Genomic DNA, 12,674 nt, shown 5'->3' with positions numbered 1-12,674 from the left:
CGAACAAATGAACAAATGAGGAAATGAAGAATGGAAGAAGTGAACAAAAGAAGAAATGAAGAATTGAAGAAATGAAGAAATGAGCAAATGAACAAATGAACAAATGAACAAATGAACAAATGAACAAATGAACAAATGTACAAATGAACAAATGAACAAATGAACAAATGAACAAATGAACAAATGAACAAATGAACAAATGAACAAATGAACAAATGAACAAATGAACAAATGAACAAATGAACAAATGAACAAATGAACAAATGAACAAATGAACAAATGAACAAATGAACAAATGAACAAATGAACAAATGAACAAATGAACAAATGTACAAATGAACAAATGAACAAATGAACAAATGAACAAATGGACAAATGAACAAATGAACAAATGAACAAATGAACAAATGAACAAATGAACAAATGAACAAATGAACAAACGAACAAATGAACAAACGAACAAACGAACAAATGAACAAATGAACAAATGAACAAATGAACAAATGTAAAAATAAACAAATGAACAAATGAACAAATGAACAAATGAACAAATGAACAAATGAACAAATGAACAAATGAACAAATGAACAAATGAACAAATGAACAAATGAACAAATGAACAAATGAACAAATGAACAAATGAACAAAGGAACAAATGAACAAATGAACAAATGAACAAATGAACAAATGAACAAATGAACAAATGAACAAATGAACAAATTAACAAATGAACAAATGAACAAATGAACAAATGAACAAATGAACAAATGAACAAATGAACAAATGAACAAATGAACAAATGAACAAATGAACAAATGAACAAATGAACAAATGTACAAATGAACAAATGAACAAATGAACAAATGAACAAATGGACAAATGAACAAATGAACAAATGAACAAATGAACAAATGAACAAATGAACAAATGAACAAACGAACAAATGAACAAACGAACAAACGAACAAATGAACAAATGAACAAATGAACAAATGAACAAATGTAAAAATAAACAAATGAACAAATGAACAAATGAACAAATGAACAAATGAACAAATGAACAAATGAACAAATGAACAAATGAACAAATGAACAAATGAACAAATGAACAAATGAACAAATGAACAAATGAACAAATGTAAAAATAAACAAATGAACAAATGAACAAATGAACAAATGAACAAATGAACAAATGAACAAATGAACAAATGAACAAACGAACAAATGAACAAACGAACAAACGAACAAATGAACAAATGAACAAATGAACAAATGAACAAATGTAAAAATAAACAAATGAACAAATGAACAAATGAACAAATGAACAAATGAACAAATGAACAAATGAACAAATGGACAAATGAACAAATGAACAAATGGACAAATGAACAAATGAACAAATGAACAAATGGACAAATGAACAAATGAACAAATGTACAAATGAACAAACGAACAAATGAACAAATGAACAAATGAACAAAGGAACAGGTGAACAAATAAACAAAAGGACAAATGAACAAGTGAACAAATTAAAAAACGAACAAATGAACGAATGAGGAAATGAAGAATGGAAGAAGTGAACAAAAGAAGAAATGAAGAATTGAAGAAATGAAGAAATGAGCAAATGAACAAATGAACAAATGAACAAATGAACAAATGAACAAATGAACAAATGTACAAATGAACAAATGAACAAATGAACAAATGAACAAATGAACAAATGAACAAATGAACAAATGAACAAATGAACAAATGAACAAATGAACAAATGAACAAATGAACAAATGAACAAATGAACAAATGAACAAATGAACAAATGAACAAATGAACAAATGAACAAATGAACAAATGAACAAATGAACAAATGTACAAATGAACAAATGAACAAATGAACAAATGAACAAATGGACAAATGAACAAATGAACAAATGAACAAATGAACAAATGAACAAATGAACAAATGAACAAACGAACAAATGAACAAACGAACAAACGAACAAATGAACAAATGAACAAATGAACAAATGAACAAATGAACAAATGTAAAAATAAACAAATGAACAAATGAACAAATGAACAAATGAACAAATGAACAAATGAACAAATGAACAAATGAACAAATGAACAAATGAACAAATGAACAAATGAACAAATGAACAAAGGAACAAATGAACAAACGAACAAACGAACAAACGAACAAACGAACAAACGAACAAACGAACAAACGAACAAACGAACAAGCAAACAAATGAACAAATGAACAAATGAACAAATGAACAAATGAACAAATGAACAAATGAACAAATGAACAAATGAACAAATGAACAAATGAACAAATGAACAAATGAACAAATGAACAAATGAACAAATGAACAAATGAACAAATGAACAAATGAACAAATGAACAAATGAACAAATGAACAAATGAACAAATGAACAAATGAACAAATGAACAAATGAACAAATGAACAAATGAACAAATGAACAAATGAACAAATGAACAAATGAACAAATGAACAAATGAACAAATGAACAAATGAACAAATGAACAAATGAACAAATGAACAAATGAACAAATGAACAAATGAACAAATGAACAAATGAACAAATGAACAAATGAACAAATGAACAAATGAACAAATGAACAAATGAACAAATGAACAAATGAACAAATGAACAAATGAACAAATGAACAAATGAACAAATGAACAAATGAACAAATGAACAAATGAACAAATGAACAAATGAACAAATGAACAAATGAACAAATGAACAAATGAACAAATGAACAAATGAACAAATGAACAAATGAACAAATGAACAAATGAACAAATGAACAAATGAACAAATAAACAAATGAACAAACGAACAAACGAACAAATGAACAAATGAACAAATGAACTAATGAACAAATGAACAAATGAACAAATGAACAAATGAACAAATGAACAAATGAACAAATGAACAAATGGACAAATGAACAAATGAACAAATGAACAAATGAACAAATGGACAAATGAACAAATGAACAAATGAACAAACGAACAAACGAACAAACGAACAAACGAACAAACGAACAAATGAACAAATGAACAAATGAACAAATGAACAAATGGACAACTGAACAAATGGACAAATGAACAAATGAACAAATGAACAAATGAACAAATGAACAAATGAACAAATGAACAAATGAACAAATGAACAAATGAACAAATGAACAAATGAACAAATGAACAAATGAACAAATGAACAAATGGATAAATGAACAAACGAACAAACGAACAAATGAACAAATGAACAAATGAACAAATGAACAAATGAACAAATGAACAAATGAACAAATGAACAAATGTACAAATGAACAAACGAACAAATGAACAAATGAACAAATGAACAAATGAACAAACGAACAAGTGAACAAATGAACAAATGAACAAAGGAACAAATGAACAAATGAACAAATGTACAAATGAACAAATGAACAAATGAACAATTGAACAAATGAACAAATGAACAAATGAACAAACGATCAAATGAACAAATGTAAAAATAAACAAACGAACAAATGAACAAATGAACAAATGAAGAATGGAAGAAGTGAACAAAAGAAGAAATGAAGAATTGAAGAAATGAAGAAATGAGCAAATGAACAAGTTGAGAAATGAACGAATGAACAAATGAATAAATGCACAAACGAACAAATGAACAAATGAACAAATGAACAAATGTGCAAATGAACAAATGGACAAATGAACAAATGAACAAATGAACAAATGAACAAATGAACAAATGAACAAATGAACAAATGAACAAATGAACAAACGAACAAATGAACAAATGAACAAATGAACAAATGAACAAATGAACAAGTGAGCGAATAGACAATTGAACAAATGAACAAATGAACAAATGAACAAATGAACAAATGAACAAATGAACAAGTGAGCGAATAGACAATTGAACAAATGAACAAATGAACAAATGAACAAATGAACAAATGAACAAATGAACAAATGAACAAATGAACAAATGGACAAATGAACAAATGAACAAATGAACAAATGAACAAATGTAAAAATAAACAAATGAACAAATGAACAAATGAACAAATGAACAAATGAACAAATGAACAAATGAACAAATGAACAAATGAACAAATGAACAAATGTAAAAATAAACAAATGAACAAATGAACAAATGAACAAATGAACAAATGAACAAATGAACAAATGAACAAATGAACAAATGAACAAATGAACAAATGAACAAATGAACAAATGAACAAATGAACAAATGAACAAATGAACAAATGAACAAATGAACAAATGAAGAAATGAACAAATGAACAAATGAACAAATGAACAAATGAACAAATGAACAAATGAACAAACGAACAAACGAACAAATGAACAAAAGGAACAAATGAACAAACGAACAAACGAACAAACGAACAAACGAACAAACGAACAAACGAACAAACGAACAAACGAACAAACGAACAAACGAACAAACGAACAAACGAACAAACGAACAAACGAACAAACGAACAAACGAACAAACGAACAAACGAACAAACGAACAAACGAACAAACGAACAAACGAACAAACGAACAAACGAACAAACGAACAAACGAACAAACGAACAAACGAACAAACGAACAAACGAAAAAAACGAACAAACGAACAAACGAACAAACGAACAAACGAAAAAAACGAACAAACGAACAAACGAACAAACGAACAAACGAACAAACGAACAAACGAACAAACGAACAAACGAACAAACGAACAAACGAACAAACGAACAAACGAACAAGCGAACAAATGAACAAATGAACAAATGAACAAATGAACAAATGAACAAATGGACAAATGAACAAATGAATAAATGAACAAATGAAAAAATGAACAAATGAACAAATGAAAAAATGAACAAATGAACAAATGAACAAATGAACAAATGAACAAATGGACAAATGAACAAATGAACAAATGGACAAATGAACAAATGAACAAATGAACAAATGGACAAATGAACAAATGAACAAATTTACAAATGAACAAACGAACAAATGAACAAATGAACAAATGAACAAAGGAACAGGTGAACAAATAAACAAAAGGACAAATGAACAAGTGAACAAATTAAAAAACGAACAAATGAACAAATGAGGAAATGAAGAATGGAAGAAGTGAACAAAAGAAGAAATGAAGAATTGAAGAAATGAAGAAATGAGCAAATGAACAAGTTGAGAAATGAACGAATGAACAAATGAATAATTGCACAAACGAACAAATGAACAAATGAACAACTGAACAAATGAACAAATGAACAAATGAACAAATGAACAAATGAACAAATGAACAAATGAACAAATGAACAAATGAACAAATGAACAAATGAACAAATGTAAAAATAAACAAATGAACAAATGAACAAATGAACAAATGAACAAATGAACAAATGAACAAATGAACAAATGAACAAATGAACAAATGAACAAATGAACAAATGAACAAATGAACAAATGAACAAATGAACAAATGAACAAATGAACAAATGAACAAATGAACAAATGAACAAATGTAAAAATAAACAAATGAACAAATGAACAAATGAACAAATGAACAAATGAACAAATGAACAAATGAACAAATGAACAAATGAACAAATGAACAAATGAACAAATGAACAAATGAACAAATGAACAAATGAACAAATGAACAAATGAACAAATGAACAAATGAACAAATGAACAAATGAACAAACGAACAAATGAACAAATGAACAAACGAACAAATGTAAAAATAAACAAATGAACAAATGAACAAATGAACAAATGAACAAATGAACAAATGAACAAATGAACAAATGAACAAATGAACAAATGAACAAATGAACAAATGAACAAATGAACAAATGAACAAATGAACAAATGAACAAATGAACAAATGAACAAATGAACAAATGAACAAATGAACAAATGAACAAATGAACAAATGAACAAATGAACAAAAGAACAAATGAACAAATGAACAAAAGAACAAATGAACAAATGAACAAATGAACAATTGAACAAATGAACAAATGAACAAATGAACAATTGAACAAATGAACAAATGAACAAATGAACAAAGGAACAAACGAACAAACGAACAAACGAACAAACGAACAAATGAACAAATGAACAAATGAACAAATGAACAAACGAACAAATGAACAAATGAACAAGTGAACAAATTAAAAAACGAACAAATGAACAAACGAACAAATGAAGAAATGAAGAATTGAAGAAGTGAACAAAAGAAGAAATGAAGAATTGAAGAAATGAACAAATGGAGAAATGAGCAAATGAACAAATTGAGAAATCAACGAATAAACAAATGAACAAATGCACAAACGAACAAATGAACAAATGAACAAATGAACAAATGAACAAATGAACAAATGAACAAATGAACAAATGTACAAATGAACAAATGAACAAATGAACAAATGAACAAATGAACAAATGAACAAATGAACAAATGAAGAAATGAAGAAATGAACAAATGAACAAATGAACAAATGAACAAATGAACAAATGAACAAATGAACAAATGAACAAATGGACAAATGAACAAATGGATAAATGAACAAATGTACAAATGAACAAATGAACAAATGAACAAATGAACAAATGAACAAATGAACAAATGAACAAATGAACAAATGAACAAATGAACAAGTTAGCGAATGAACAAATGAACAAATGAACAAATGAACAAATGAACAAATGAACAAATGAACAAATGAACAAATGAACAAATGAACAAATGAACAAATGAACAAATGAACAAATGAACAAATGAACAAATGAACAAATGAACAAATGAACAAGTTAGCGAATAGACAATTGAACGAATAAACAAACGAACAAATGATCAAATGAACAAATGAACAAATGAACAAATGAACAAATGTAAAAATAAACAAATGAACAAATGAACAAATGAACAAATGAACAAATGAACAAATGAACAAATGAACAAATGAACAAATGAACAAATGAACAAATGAACAAATGAACAAATGAACAAATGAACAAATGAACAAATGAACAAATGAACAAATGAACAAATGAACAAATGAACAAATGAACAAACGAACAAACGAACAAACGAACAAATGAACAAATGAACAAATGAACAAATGAACAAAAGAACAAATGAACAAATGAACAAAAGAACAAATGAACAAATGAACAAATGAACAATTGAACAAATGAACAAATGAACAAATGAACAAAGGAACAAACGAACAAACGAACAAACGAACAAACGAACAAATGAACAAATGAACAAATGAACAAATGAACAAACGAACAAATGAACAAATGAACAAATGAACAAGTGAACAAATTAAAAAACGAACAAATGAACAAACGAACAAATGAAGAAATGAAGAATTGAAGAAGTGAACAAAAGAAGAAATGAAGAATTGAAGAAATGAACAAATGGAGAAATGAGCAAATGAACAAATTGAGAAATCAACGAATGAACAAATGAACAAATGCACAAACGAACAAATGAACAAATGAACAAATGAACAAATGAACAAATGTACAAATGAACAAATGAACAAATGAACAAATGAACAAATGAACAAATGAACAAATGAACAAATGAACAAATGAAGAAATGAACAAATGAACAAATGAACAAATGAACAAATGAACAAATGGACAAATGAACAAAGGGACAAATGAACAAATGAACAAATGAACAAATGAACAAATGAACAAGTGAGCGAATAGACAATTGAACAAATGAACAAATGAACAAATGAACAAATGAACAAATGAACAAATGAACAAATGAACAAATGAACAAATGAACAAGTGAGCGAATAGACAATTGAACAAATGAACAAATGAACAAATGAACAAATGAACAAATGAACAAATGAACAAATGAACAAATGAACAAATGAACAAATGTAAAAATAAACAAATGAACAAATGAACAAATGAACAAATGAACAAATGAACAAATGAACAAATGAACAAATGAACAAATGAACAAATGAACAAATGAACAAATGGACAAATGTAAAAATAAACAAATGAACAAATGAACAAATGAACAAATGAACAAATGAACAAATGAACAAATGAACAAATGAACAAATGAACAAATGAACAAATGAACAAATGAACAAATGAACAAATGAACAAATGAACACATGAACAAATGAACAAATGAACAAATGAACAAATGAACAAATGAACAAATGAACAAATGAACAAATGAACAAATGAACAAATGAACAAATGAACAAATGAACAAATGAACAAATGAACAAATGAACAAATGAACAAATGAACAAATGTACAAATGAACAAATGAACAAATGGACAATTGAACAAATGGACAAATGAACAAATGAACAAATGAACAAACGAACAAATGAACAAACGAACAAACGAACAAATGAACAAATGAACAAACGAACAAACGAACAAACGAACAAACGAACAAACGAACAAACGAACAAACGAACAAACGAACAAACGAACAAACGAACAAACAAACAAACGAACAAACGAACAAACGAACAGACGAACAAACGAACAAACGAACAAACGAACAAACGAACAAACGAACAAACGAACAAACGAACAAGTGAACAAATGAACAAATGAACAAATGAACAAATGAACAAATGAACAAATGAACAAATGGACAACTGAACAAATGAACAAATGAACAAATGAACAAATGAACAAATGAACAAATGAACAAATGAACAAATGAACAAATGAACAAATGAACAAATGAACAAATGAACAAATGGACAAATGAACAAATGAACAAATGAACAAATGAACAAATGGACAAATGAACAAATGAACAAATGAACAAACGAACAAACGAACAAACGAACAAACGAACAAATGAACAAATGAACAAATGAACAAATGAACAAATGGACAACTGAACAAATGGACAAATGAACAAATGGATAAATGAACAAATGAACAAATGTAAAAATAAACAAATGAACAAATGAACAAATGAACAAATGAACAAATGAACAAATGAACAAATGAACAAATGAACAAATGATCAAATGAACAAATGTAAAAATAAACAAATGAACAAATGAACAAATGAACAAATGAACAAATGAACAAATGAACAAATGAACAAATGAACAAATGAACAAATGAACAAATGAACAAATGAACAAATGAACAAATGAACAAATGTAAAAATAAACAAATGAACAAATGAACAAATGAACAAATGAACAAATGAACAAATGAACAAATGAACAAATGAACAAATGAACAAATGAACAAATGAACAAATGAACAAATGAACAAATGAACAAATGTAAAAATAAACAAATGAACAAATGAACAAATGAACAAATGAACAAATGAACAAATGAACAAATGAACAAATGAACAAATGAACAAATGAACAAATGAACAAATGAACAAATGAACAAATGAACACATGAACAAATGAACAAATGAACAAATGAACAAATGAACAAATGAACAAATGAACAAATGAACAAATGAACAAATGAACAAATGAACAAATGAACAAATGAACAAATGAACAAATGAACAAATGAACAAATGAACAAATGAACAAATGAACAAATGAACAAATGAACAAATGAACAAATGTACAAATGAACAAATGAACAAATGGACAATTGAACAAATGGACAAATGAACAAATGAACAAATGAACAAACGAACAAATGAACAAACGAACAAATGAACAAATGAACAAACGAACAAACGAACAAACGAACAAACGAACAAACGAACAAACGAACAAACGAACAAACGAACAAACGAACAAACGAACAAACGAACAAACGAACAAACGAACAAACGAACAAATGAACAAATGAACAAATGAACAAATGAACAAATGAACAAATGAACAAATGGACAACTGAACAAATGAACAAATGAACAAATGAACAAATGAACAAATGAACAAATGAACAAATGAACAAATGAACAAATGAACAAATGGACAAATGAACAAATGAACAAATGAACAAATGAACAAATGGACAAATGAACAAATGAACAAATGAACAAACGAACAAACGAACAAACGAACAAACGAACAAACGAACAAATGAACAAATGAACAAATGAACAAATGAACAAATGGACAACTGAACAAATGGACAAATGAACAAATGGATAAATGAACAAATGAACAAATGAACAAATGAACAAATGAACAAATGAACAAATGAACAAATGAACAAATGAACAAATGAACAAATGAACAAATGAACAAATGAACAAATGAACAAATGAACAAATGAACAAATGAACAAATGAACAAATGAACAAATGGATAAATGAACAAACGAACAAACGAACAAATGAACAAATGAACAAATGAACAAATGAACAAATGAACAAATGAACAAATGAACAAATGTACAAATGAACAAACGAACAAATGAACAAATGAACAAATGAACAAATGAACAAACGAACAAGTGAACAAATGAACAAATGAACAAAGGAACAAATGGACAAATGAACAAATGTACAAATGAACAAATGAACAAATGAACAATTGAACAAATGAACAAATGAACAAATGAACAAACGATCAAATGAACAAATGTAAAAATAAACAAACGAACAAATGAACAAATGAACAAATGAAGAATGGAAGAAGTGAACAAAAGAAGAAATGAAGAATTGAAGAAATGAAGAAATGAGCAAATGAACAAGTTGAGAAATGAACGAATGAACAAATGAATAAATGCACAAACGAACAAATGAACAAATGAACAAATGAACAAATGAACAAATGAACAAATGTAAAAATAAACAAATGAACAAATGAACAAATGAACAAATGAACAAATGAACAAATGAACAAATGAACAAATGAACAAATGAACAAATGAACAAATGAACAAATGAACAAATGAACAAATGAACAAATGAACAAATGAACAAATGAACAAATGAACAAATGAACAAATGAACAAATGAACAAATGAACAAACGAACAAACGAACAAACGAACAAATGAACAAATGAACAAATGAACAAATGAACAAATGAACAAAAGAACAAATGAACAAATGAACAAAAGAACAAATGAACAAATGAACAAATGAACAATTGAACAAATGAACAAATGAACAAATGAACAAAGGAACAAACGAACAAACGAACAAACGAACAAACGAACAAATGAACAAATGAACAAATGAACAAATGAACAAATGAACAAGTGAACAAATTAAAAAACGAACAAATGAACAAACGAACAAATGAAGAAATGAAGAATTGAAGAAGTGAACAAAAGAAGAAATGAAGAATTGAAGAAATGAACAAATGGAGAAATGAGCAAATGAACAAATTGAGAAATCAACGAATGAACAAATGAACAAATGCACAAACGAACAAATGAACAAATGAACAAATGAACAAATGAACAAATGTACAAATGAACAAATGAACAAATGAACAAATGAACAAATGAACAAATGAACAAATGAACAAATGAACAAATGAAGAAATGAACAAATGAACAAATGAACAAATGAACAAATGAACAAATGGACAAATGAACAAAGGGACAAATGAACAAATGAACAAATGAACAAATGAACAAATGAACAAATGAACAAATGAACAAATGAACAAGTGAGCGAATAGACAATTGAACAAATGAACAAATGAACAAATGAACAAATGAACAAATGAACAAATGAACAAATGAACAAGTGAGCGAATAGACAATTGAACAAATGAACAAATAAACAAATGAACAAATGAACAAATGAACAAATGAACAAATGAACAAATGAACAAATGAACAAATGAACAAATGTAAAAATAAACAAATGAACAAATGAACAAATGAACAAATGAACAAATGAACAAATGAACAAATGAACAAATGAACAAATGAACAAATGAACAAATGAACAAATGGACAAATGTAAAAATAAACAAATGAACAAATGAACAAATGAACAAATGAACAAATGAACAAATGAACAAATGAACAAATGAACAAATGAACAAATGAACAAATGAACAAATGAACAAATGAACAAATGAACACATGAACAAATGAACAAATGAACAAATGAACAAATGAACAAATGAACAAATGAACAAATGAACAAATGAACAAATGAACAAATGAACAAATGAACAAATGAACAAATGAACAAATGAACAAATGAACAAATGAACAAATGAACAAATGAACAAATGTACAAATGAACAAATGAACAAATGGACAATTGAACAAATGGACAAATGAACAAATGAACAAATGAACAAACGAACAAATGAACAAACGAACAAACGAACAAATGAACAAATGAACAAACGAACAAACGAACAAACGAACAAACGAACAAACGAACAAACGAACAAACGAACAAACGAACAAACGAACAAACGAACAAACGAACAAACGAACAAACGAACAAACGAACAAACGAACAAACGAACAAACGAACAAACGAACAAACGAACAAACGAACAAACGAACAAACGAACAAGTGAACAAATGAACAAATGAACAAATGAACAAATGAACAAATGAACAAATGAACAAATGGACATCTGAACAAATGAACAAATGAACAAATGAACAAATGAACAA

This window comes from Megalopta genalis, unplaced genomic scaffold (genome assembly GCF_051020955.1).
Source record: "Megalopta genalis isolate 19385.01 unplaced genomic scaffold, iyMegGena1_principal scaffold0022, whole genome shotgun sequence".
In the NCBI taxonomy this organism is placed as follows: domain Eukaryota; kingdom Metazoa; phylum Arthropoda; class Insecta; order Hymenoptera; family Halictidae; genus Megalopta; species Megalopta genalis.
Note: the sequence above shows the minus strand (reverse complement) of the source record.